Here is a 12,097-nt window from a genome sequence, read left to right as displayed (position 1 = left end):
CCAGCTCTTATCGCTTATTGGCTCTTATTGCAGCCTTTCAGGCCAATTAGGAGTTCTCCCTCCTGTTCAGAGAGATCCTGCCCTCCAGCAGCCTGCACGGCTGCTGCAGTCTCTGGACCAGGCCGAGCCAGGCGGGGGCACTGAGGGAAATTAAGATTTAAGCAAACATCACGGGACGTCAATCCCCACATATGGATGTGTTTGTAGAGAGGAAAATGAAGGTGGAGCAGCGGCTGTTAAACAGTGCAAACCTTGTCACAGCAATTAAGTAAAACTGTTTTCAGAAAAATAAAGTTCCTGCTGAGTGGTTTGCACTTTTTCACGGATGGCTGGTTGCAGTTCACTTCGCTCCGAGGCAAAAGGGGCTTTGGTTTGGACAGAACTTGCAACCTTTCAGTGACAGAATTGTTCAGCAGGCCACCCTGCATTGTACCGTCTGTGAAATCTGTGTTCCTCTCAGACAGAACCAGACACACAATTAATACATTAAGCTCTCAAGTTGCTCTGGTGAGGATCAGTGCTGCTAAATGAGGCTGTGCAAGTGAGACTGAGAGAAGGCAGGGTGCTGGGCTCTACAAGAGCAGTGGGGAGCCAAATCTTACTCTGCCAAAGCCCTCCAGTGAGGATGATGAAAACAGAATCTGGCAGTGACCCTCCACGCCCGCTTCTCAGGAACCAGAGAGGAGGGAGAGGGCTTTGAACACACCTCAAAATACACACGCATGTACACTCGCTGTTTCTCTTGGATGGACTCATCGGTGTGCATCACCAGCCTGGCCACGTTTGACCATTGCCGTGGTGACGATTTATAGCCCAGCCATTAACACCGCGGGAGCACTGGAAATCTTGACACAAACCTGGCAACACGCGCATATTGTCCATGCACATATCCTGTCTGAAAACCCCAAATTAGACGTAGAAAATAGAATCAATCTTTTCATGTCTGAGTGCTGAGACTTTGCCCGTGTGTGATGCCAGCATCTGCTCAGAGTGTGTGTGTGTGTGTGTGTGTGTGACTGTGTGGGCAGGTGAGAAAGTGGGAATTGAACCAAAGTCTGAAAATAACCAAGCTGTGTATGATCTTTGACGCATGCTGTCATACACTAGTAGATAAATCAAAGACTTACTACTACAAGGTATATTAATGTTTGTCTAAAGTGTCAAAGAGATTCAGGAACATGAAAAATAAAAATGGCTAGAAGAAGTGATTTTTCACAAAAAACATCATAAGACATGGTGTGGCAGTAAGATCTCAGCCACAGAATACAGGAATGAAAGCCTTCACACAAGATTGAGATGCAGCTCTGTACATATCCCAAAGGTGTGGATGGAGAGGAAGGAGATTCATCTCACTTGTCGATCTGTCGCCCTGCGGCTAACCTCTGCCTGGCTGTGCAACATCATTCCTCGACAGTTCACAATGCTAACGGAGACCTCTTGAAAACCCAGAGGTTGGCCAGTCAGAGGACACTGGATATGAAAAGGGGATTTAGAGAGAAAGACGACTCTTTATCACTCCTGTGTTAGAACCATAACCTGTATATTAAAGTGGTTGTAGCTTCCGGGTCTTAAAAGTGAGGCCAATGCTGAAGTACCTTAAATTGCAGTACCAATGAGGGCCACCAGAGGTTGGCGCCAAAAAGGTTCTGGCTCCATAGACTCCCATAGTTGCTTGGAGGCAAATTAGCCTAGCTTAGCATAAAGACTGCAGGTAAATTGACACCCTGGTTCTGTTCGAAATTGTGAAAAAAGCCTCACGTCGTTGACACACAGACATGAGAGTGATGTTAATCTTCTCATCTAACTTTTGGAAAGAAAGCACTGCTACTTAACCATTGCAACTTTATTGTAAATGCCCTGGAATTATTCAGTGAAGCAGAATAATGAAATTAAGGTGTGTTTAATAATGAGCGAAAAGTTAGTAATGAATGGTAACTGTAACTTAATTATAATAATTATTTTCTGTAATTTAGGATTGCAAATATATGTATTTAACTAGTTACTCCCCAACACTGTATCTCGTTTCGTAAACAGCAGATACATCTGGGGGGGTTGGAAGATGATTATTCACAGAGGAAAGAAGAAACAACTAAGTTCTGACTTTTTCTTTAATCTTTGATTTTTAGTGAGATTTGGGATCATTGGAGCATAAACCTATATGAGAAGTTGAGAGGGGAAAAAAAAAATCACTATTTGGTGGAGCTGTTAACAACTCAGAATCAAACTTTTACTAAGACCAGGAGGCCTATTGTGTATAAAAAAAAGGGTTACCTAGATGTTGGTCCTTTTCAGTGAAATAAATTGAAATATATGGTGGTTTAAAAAAAAAAACAAGTTGCGTATTTGAAGGTACTTTCAGTGGTCGCATTGAAATTCAAACAAAACAAAACAAAAAATCACTGAGCGCTTTGAATTTGAACTGACAGGGTTGAATATCTCGGTCAATTTAAACCATCATACCGAACCTTTCACAGTCGAATGTCAGGGAAGAAAAGTCTGAATCAATGAGATACATATGACCAACAGAGTGCTATGATCTGGTGAGTCGTAGCTTTTACTCGTCTCCTCATGGAAATTATTCTGGGATTGCCTTGAGAGGCAGCCAAGACATGCAGGGCACGGTACATATGAAAGTCTTTATAGGACCCTATAGCGTGCCTCCTTCTTTGTTTCATTCACCCCTTCCCTCTGTTCTCCGTGTCTTGTCATCCTGGGGGCTGTGTAAGCTCTGCGGTTTTGGCAAGCCGGTGCAGAGATCCCAGTCGTTCCTGTTGTGGGGAGAGCAACTGCTACACCACACCGCTGCAGTTCACAGAACAATTATCCTAATTATCGTTTCAACAAACAGAACTATAATAGCCAGTGATGCGGCTGCCACTGGTTTTGAATGTCAGCTTGATTTGCCTGATATGTTTCTATTTTGCAGTCTGTCTTTAATTTAGTGGCTTTCGTGTATTCATTCGTGGGAAGTTGTGACACAGTCATGCACAGAAGGAATACAGTGTCACTGGATGAGTGACCACCATGAGAAATTCATGAACCCACCACTTTCCAAACAGAAAAATATGATCAAAAACACAATATGAAAAAAAACCTGGTGCTTTCGAGCCCTCTTTTCTCCGAATTCCCTCCACACATCTGGCAGTGCACACGCTGACCGAGGCCAGCCCATGCAAAGAGAAAAATAAAGAACAGGAGAGTAATGAGTAAGAGACGAGAGGAGGGAAAGGAGAGGCGTCTGCTGGTCTCCCGAGCAGTGCAAGAGCAAGGAAAGATTTATGTCAATATTCAGCCAAGACAATGGTAGTGTCCATCCTCCATCTCCATCCAGATCCTCTTTTCATTGAGCTGCAGCGACTGTCGGAAATGACCGTGACTTAACCGGTGTTGGGGAGCGATGAGCATTAGACACCAGGATGTCTGCCGTGGACTCACATGGGGGTGAAAGGTCACATCTGAGCATGGAGATGGGAGACCGCGAGAGCCTAAGGAAGGAGGTTGAAGGAAAGAGCGATGCAGGCTGGTTATGTATTCACTGGCAAAATGAAACGAGAAGCGGTGGTTGGAGAGAGAAAAAGGGATGAAATCCTAAATGGCGGTTTAGACTTTGTGTATGTTCATATTTCCTCCATGATTTTTGCAATCGGAGCCAAGTCACAGTTCATTTTTGGAGGTGGAGGCCTTCCTGTTCAGATATAATTTCAAAAGCCTCACATTCACATTTTATGGGATTTCTCTATGATTAAGTCCAAATGGGTGACAGCAGTCCAGATAAAGGTATAACATAGGAACCTTGTACAGTTTTGAGCCAAATTAAATTCAACGTAATGTAAATGTAAAAAAAACACATAAATGAAAAATAAAAATCAGCAAATTTGATATCTGAACCATAAACATCATGACATAAATCTACAGGAACTGAAAGCCACCATTTAAAAAAATAAGCTTTTGGTCAAAGCCGCAGTAATGTAACTAGCTTTCCTCCAACCATCATATAAGATAACTGATTTTCCTTCGGGGAACTTTTGGCTGTTTTTACGTCTTTTTCTTTCAAATGTGGGGGTGGTCTTGGTGCCCACGGTCCACCTAACAAGTGATTGGCAGCAGACAGACTCGTGTCAATGGTAAATCCATTTCGTAATGACAAAAACAATGAAGGCTCACAGTCACACCTGTCACTAATGCTGTCTCTGTTACAAGAAACAGAACATGCCTGCCTACATTTTCACAACTTCACATCCTGTCGAGGGGCTGCCAGCTCAGTAAAATGTTAACTTTGCAACTTGAAGAACTGTTGTTTTAAGCTATTTGTTACGGACAATTTAACTTAATAGTAAGCTGTATAATAGAAGAAAAAAAAATGTGGGAAATGGATGAATCTTACTCGTGTGTATGCCGAGGATTATTAGTTCATGTGGTATGATTATCAGATCCATCCATCCATCCATTATCTATACCTGCTTTATCCTGAACAGGGTAACAGTGTGTGTGTGTGTGTGTGTGTGTGTGTGTGTGTGTGTGTGTGTGTGTGTGTGTGTGTGTGTGTGTGTGTGTGTGTGTGTGTGTGTGTGTGTGTGTGTGTGTGTGTGTGTGTGTGTGTGTGTGTGGTGAGGGGGGGGGTTGTGGGCTTCAACCAATCACATTATGTATTTCAGGTGACATTTTGAGTTTTCACTTTGGAAAATTATAATCAAGATGCAGCACTTGAAACTCGCATGCATTTTAAAAAGATATTTTTACCATTTTTAATCCATCTTCTGAAGAATGAGCTGACACCAATCTATTTGAGCTTTTTTGGGAAAAACTGTCACAACTGTCGCAATTTCACAACGTCACCAGTGTGAACAGTTCTGACATGAAATATTCACCGCTGAGCATTTCACATTTTCATGTTGTCACGTCCTCGGTGGTGAAAAACCTTAATTCTAACCCCGTGGTCTTTCAAGATTTAGCAATGCAAAACGTGACACTGAAACAAGTATGCCAATGCTGTAGTCGAAACATGTGGTCAATTAGATCAGTGGATCATTACTCCTATGAACCTGCAGGATTTTTGTCCAGTTAGAATTGCAAAGGATTCAAAATTGGAAACAGAAAGTATTTAATGAACCACAAAACCTTATTCCAGAAAATTGAAGTAACCATGTTCCTGTTCATGGTTTAGATTAACATTTATTTAATGTTTTTTTTACATTACTTGCCCTTGAGCTTAATGTGACACCATAGTTCTGTTAGTGAGAAGGAATTTCACCTGCCTACATAGACTAAAGACACACACACACACACACACACACACACACACACACACACACACACACACACACACACACACACACACACACACACACACACACACACACACACACACACACACACAGGTTATTCAACATTAACAAAAATCTAACCTCCCCTTTCCAAACTCCCCCTCACACTCACTACATTTAACAGCACACTCTTGCAAACTTGTGGCAGCTGTGTCCCAGTGAAGCCACATTTCCTTCATTGAGATATATTTCACTGGCACAGATTTCTGGGTGCAGCCTGCTTCTGTAAAGCCCCAACAGACTCAACCTGGCTCGTTTGTCACCATTAAGGAAGTTCAAGGAGCCCAGGACAGGTGCTGAAACCTGCTCGTGGAACACTCCCTGTATTTGACACAATACACCATCACTGTCATAGTTTTGCACCGTGGATGAAGTATTTATGATGCTTAAACGGGCTAATAATGAAGGTCACAGCAGCACTGTAGTCCAGGATGACCATTTTCCCCCTCAGCCTGCTTTCTTTGGTTACAGACCTTTAAACTGGATTTGTACCCTGAACATTAGCAGTGGAAAAATATTTTAATAGAGGCTTAAAGCAGCCTGCATACCTCTATTCAAATTATGGTACTGAATTAAATTTCACAAATCTGATACTCTAAACATTATGAATTTTGTGTAAACATTATTTGACTGAGTTCCTAACTCAAATTAAGAGCCGTTACCAGATCTTGCCCTCAAATCGTTCAAAAATGACAAGCAACCTGGTTTCCATTTGACCACTTTCTTTTAACTACTTAATGGTTCCTGAATGCCTTAATCACTGCAGCTCCAGATACGTTTGTCCGTCGCTCTCAAAGAAAACAAACCTCCTGCTGACATTTGTTGCCAGACGTTAAAGTTGAATCCAACTGCAAAACAATCGGCTTCGGCTTTTCAAGTCTCAACGATTGACAGGATTGTGAGGTGTGGTGCGCTTCAAGGAGGAGCAGCCTGACACATGTGAAGAGCTCATGTCACGACTTGTGTCTTGTCATTATTCAGACTTGGAAAAGTCATTTCACAGTTTGCTCTGTTCTCTTCTAGTCGAGGTGTTGAAAAGTCTAAACTTGTTGTAATACCCATGGCAGACAGTGTGTGCACGTGTGTGCGTGCATGTGTGTGTTGTGAAGCAGTGCCTCAGGGTTACCTCCAGGGCTGAATGTGAAGAATCTGCCCCTGCTCTCTCCTTAACCATGCACCTGGTGCTAAAGCTCAGGTGTGGCTCAAATGTGCTCTCCCTCCCAGGGGCTATCAGTGAACCTTGCGCGGAGAAGCTCCGGACCTGCTGCCCAGCCAGCCTTTCCTGCTTTATAGCTCATCTCCTGGGCCTCTCTCCTCCCCCTGTCCAAGCAGCCATGTAATGAAGCCCTAATGAGCCTGTCACTCCAACTGTCACTTATTCTCACCTGAGAAATGCAGTAAGACGGGGGAGGGGGGGGAGGGGGAGGAGGGGAAACCTGCTGATAGGAAATTAAAGAAAGGGAAATTTAATCAAGTTGACAGAAAATTTCAACTTTAGAGAAGGACAGACTGGTTAAAGAAATTTGTAATATCACAGAATGTAGAATTTTCTATTAATTTTCTCAGTAATAAGTCCAACTTTACACTTCGTCACACTTTTATGCAATATGAAAAACAACAAGTCAACATAAAGAAAGAAAGAAAGAAAGAAAGAAAGAAAGAAAGAAAGAAAGAAAGAAAGAAAGAAAGAAAGAAAGAAAGAAAGAAAGAAAGAACAGTAAGACATCCATTACATATGAACAGTAGTAGAAGAGGTAGTCCTCATTTTACTACATTACAAGTGAAAATACTTGAACTCCCACTGAGTAAAAGGCACATTAATATGATCAGCAGCATGTACTGGAAGTATCAAAGTATCAAAAGGAAAAGTACTGATAGATGTCCCCTGTGCCCGGCATTATAAAGGACATTACACATTTATTGATACTGATGCATCATGGTACATAAAGCAGCATTATTTTTGCTGTGGCTGGTCGAGTAGCTAACTACTTTAGGACTTTATAGCTCGTTGTTGTCTCAACCTGTTCCTGTCATGAGAGTCCCAAAATTAATCTGATAGTAGATCACGAGATCACATTTCTATAATCTTTACGGTGCATTGTCAGCTAGAATAATCTGAAAAGTACCTAGTAACTTCTAAAGTACTGAGTATATGTGGTATATGAAGATACAGTAAGTTCGATGTCTTGTATGAACTACAGCTCTTCCACTGTGTGGAGCCAGTGAGCCAGTTCCCCGACCGCAGCAAGAGAAATGGTTTTGTGATCCAGAGAAGGGGAGCGAGAGAGAGAGAGAGAGGAACAGTGTACGGTCCGTCTGGCAGAGCCAGAGATCGACTGATTAAAAGCATGTGCCGACCTCCGATTCCCAAGCTGTGACAGACAGACCGCAGCAAACACACCGACATGAGGGAGAAGTACAGACCTCCACACATGAACACACACATGCACACGTTTGGAAACACGCATTTTGTTGAAACACATTTGGAAATAATATAGGTAATGGTGGGGGACGTTCACGGGTGAGGTCCTAAAATTTGGATACTGTACCTCCATAATGTTACAACTGTTCACACTGAACCGAGAATTTGGAGTAACACGGGATGAAATGCAGCTAAATGAGTGACTAAAAAGTTCCACACAGAGAGGCTGAGACCTCCGGCTGTCCTTACAGACTGATTACACGCAGGTTTTCAGAGGGCATCACGTCCTCCTGTTTGGAGGTCTGGATGAATGATAATAAACACACTCTTGAGAATCAAGAGAGAACTTTAGAACGAGGAAAGGTGTGTGCGTGTGTCCCGTGTAAGAGCATCACTGGTCCATGACGTGGGGAAGTGAAGCGAGCCAGGAGAAAGCAAACAGAGGCAGAGGGCTGAAGACGGGCGCAAAATCCAAAGAAGAACAGCACAGTTCGAGCCCTGAGAGAAAATATACACCATACTGGACTTCAAATGAAATAATAATATCTGTACAAACACAAGAGCAGGACGGGAATCTGAGCTCCAAAATGACAACATGCAGAGATCCTTTTGTTCTCTGAGTGGTTGGCCGGGAAGCCAGAGCTTTGAAGCTGACAACTGACAAATACAGACAAAAGAAACAAATTGGAAGAAAAAATGACCTCAATAAAATACATTTATATATGTTTTTACTTTATTTAGAGTTAGCATGTGTTTTCTGCTTCATTGTGATCTTTCACCATGCTTTTGGTGTGGCCTGGTTTAGGAATATTAAATATTTATCCAATCCTTGGAACGCGTCGGTCCATCTTTTGTCACTGGTGTGGGTTTCAAAAACACACATGCTGACTAGTTTACCGCTAACAAAACATTTTTAAGGGAGGTTGGGTGGGGGAGGGGTGTGTGGGGGGTGTGGGGGTCGTATATGTGTGTAAAAATACATCCATCTTTGTATGTCAGCACTGCCTTGACACAATGGGGATTTTAACTGGCACCATGTAAGACAGCAGCAAAGCAAAGAGCAAGTGTCCAGATAGGCGATGTTGGTTGGTCCGTACCCAGAGGAAGTGGTCACGTCTGAGGCTGCCGTGTTTGTCCGGCTCCCCTTTCTTTATCTTCTGTTTATCTGGCTCTCAGATCCCCACAGCCAGCAGTCACAGAAACCATTACAGCTCCCCTGTCACAACTTATTTATGTTAGCTTTGAATAATAGCCTGTGCATCTTGCAATAAGACACACGCATTGATTGAGGACTGGAAAAAAAGGATAATTCGAGAAGGAGCCGAATGCGTTCCCGCTCGTCTTGTGACATTTTGATCATGCACCGCAGCATGAACAGAAAGAGGAGGCCGCCGAGTGCAGCCTGCATGCTACATCTGCAAACAAGCACAACCAGCTGCGCAGCGTATAGATGCAAAACCCTCACGTCTGTTCGTTCATCAAAATTGACATGTAAACAGATTAGACATGCATTTCTGAGAGCTGATTTCCAAGAGTTGGGAGTTGTTTTTTTTTTTTTTTTTTTACAACCCCCCCCCCAACTGGACCAAAATACCGCAAGTCTCAGAGCACACTGTAGATTGGAAATATAAGCAGTTAAGAAGAGTCAATCTCTGTAATGAAAAATGTAATGGAAATAAACATACATAAATAATGTTTATTTGTTTTTACAATAAATCTTTTCCCCCTTCTTGCCCACTAAACACTTAAAAACAAGCAAACAGAAAGACATCTGTAAGAAATGATTTTACTGGCATAGTGCACCAAAGTGTGAAATCACAGCAGCCCATTTCAACAAGGGCCTCTCCTGTTCAGAAGCCTTGCTCAATCCCTTATATAAACTCAACATTCCCACAATTATGTTGCACTGTGATGACTGGGCTCACCTGTCTCAGCACGAATTGTGCTGAGAACAGCGCGCGGCGTCCAACGACGTGCCACTTTTATCTCACTTTGGGGTTGGCGTAAATATTTTACCAATACATTGCGTTACTATGGCTTTGAGCAAGTCGCTACCAGAGACATACAGTAAAATGAATTGCCAGCTGGTACTGTAGGGCGTACACCGCTGTGCTTCAACATGCCAGTTTATGGAGTAAAAGCCCCACAACACACTGTTGTCATGAGATGATTCTCAGCTATCGTCCCTGCAGCTGCAGAGTCTGAGCATGCAGCAGTGGTCAGTGCAGCTGCACATCGAGCACCGGCCCCCTCATGGCTGCTTCACATTACGGTATTCCCTCAGTCCCCATTGTGAAATTTGTTATCTATCACGTGACTGCCTGCATTCCATTAAAGCTCATATTTCCCTTTATCTTTCCTCTTTTCCCATCCTCTACTTCCTTTTCTGATTGGGGGGGGGGGGATGCAAGACGGTGACAGATGATGTTCCTCCCTGCGTTTACAGATATTAATTGATGTTTATTTGTCTCAGCAGGAGCCTGGCTTTCCCTTTTAGTTATAGATACACACATGCAGCAGCTTCTCCTATACATGAGAGGCCCTAAGTGACCCAAATTCCTCTCTGTGTGTGCACCGTATGTCTGTATCCGTAGCAACACTGAGTGAGGAGCTGGTCAAATAAATCCAAAAGATGCATACTCTGAACCTTATCTGAGCAGCTCAGTGGACTCATAAAGTAGGTATGTAGTAATGCACATTTATGATAACGGGCATGTACACAAACCTATTGGCCTCATTGGACCCGATAACACATTGGCGCCACAGAAAAGCTGATATCACATGACAGGGTGAATGATTGTGAGAGAGAGAAAACATCTGTCAAACATATTACTAAACAGATAACTCCACTGTTCAGCCAGACCTTCCATCATTCACTCGTTATCAACCCCCCACCCCCACCCCCACCCCATTCCCCTGTTGCCCTCCTGTTGCTGCCCCTGCTCTCCATCTCCCTCCTCCTCCAGCTCCTATAGCTGCAGGGTGACCGCTGGGCCGCGGCTCTATCCAGAGGCCCTGCTTTAACACTACTCTGTTTCCCAGTGTCAGGATGATGGAGAGAGGTTATCTGCCCAAACACCTCCTTTTTCTTCCCTTCCTCCAGAGAAAAGGCCTGGGAAGAAAAAAATAACTGAGTTGGGCCAGAGGGATTGAGCTGTTCTCTGGTTCGAGTAAAACTGTGAATGCGTCTTTCAAAATGTTCGAGAGAGACAGGGTCGAACGCTGATATCAGTCAAATGAAGAACGTGCAAAAAGATCTTTTATAGTGATGTATTATGCTTTTTCAATATGGCATTAGTAGACTTTAACAGTAGCTTTAAAGCTCGTTGGTACGTCTGATGACAGTTACATCGCTCAGACTGGCTGTGACAAATGTTGGGATTATTGCATTTGAAGATAAAATACTTTTTAACACAGACTATGTTGCAAGACGCTCCCTGGAGTATAAAGAAAGACAAATAGCTTGCGAACTCAGAAAAAATGTACAATCTCATTTCCAAAAGAGTTGGGGCGCTGTATGAAATGTAAATAAACTGAATGCATTAATTAGCAAATCACATAAACCCATGTTTTATATTGAAAATAGACCAAGGACAATATAGCAAATGTTGAACCAGAGAAATGTTATCGTTTGATGATAAATATATGCTTATTTCGAATTTGATGCCAGCAACATGTTTCAAAAAAAGTTGGGACAGAGACATGGGTACCACTGGGTTGCATCACCTCTCGTTTCAACAACACTCTGTACACGTTTGGAAACCGAGGAGACCAGTTGTTGGAGTTTTGAAAATTAAATGCTGTCCCATTTTTGCCTGATGTAAAAGCTACCCAACAGTTCAGGGCCTCCTTTGTTGTTGTTTTGGAAACACGGTTGTAAAATACAACATTACTAATAGTTTCAGTGTTTCCATGCTTTTCTTTCTAGATCCCTCAACCCATAACAGAGTGCTGTACAATGGAAAAGCAAAAATGAAGTCTAAGACCAACCACCTCTTCTTGTACATCACCCAGCCCCCCCCCCCCACACACACACACACACACACACACACACACACACACACACACACACACACACACACACACACACACACACACACACACACACACACACACACACACACACACACACACACACACACACACAAAGGTCACTCAGCTGTGAAAAGAAGCCAAAATACACTTAACTAATCTGCTTGATCTAGCAATTTATTGACGATGAAAATTTCAAAAGGATTGAAACTTGAGCTGCATGCGTCTCCTAAACCATGGCCAATGCAATTTCCACTTGCAGGCCGGGGGGTTGCGGTGGGAAGGGCCTGACCAGTGGATAGAGCTTTATTGGTTGCAT

The sequence above is a fragment of the Brachyistius frenatus genome, unplaced genomic scaffold (genome assembly GCF_029030835.1).
Source record: "Brachyistius frenatus isolate BFR_SWC_R1_liver_20210118 unplaced genomic scaffold, ASM2903083v1 Contig_8, whole genome shotgun sequence".
NCBI lineage: Eukaryota > Metazoa > Chordata > Actinopteri > Embiotocidae > Brachyistius > Brachyistius frenatus.
This window is presented reverse-complemented; position numbering follows the sequence as displayed.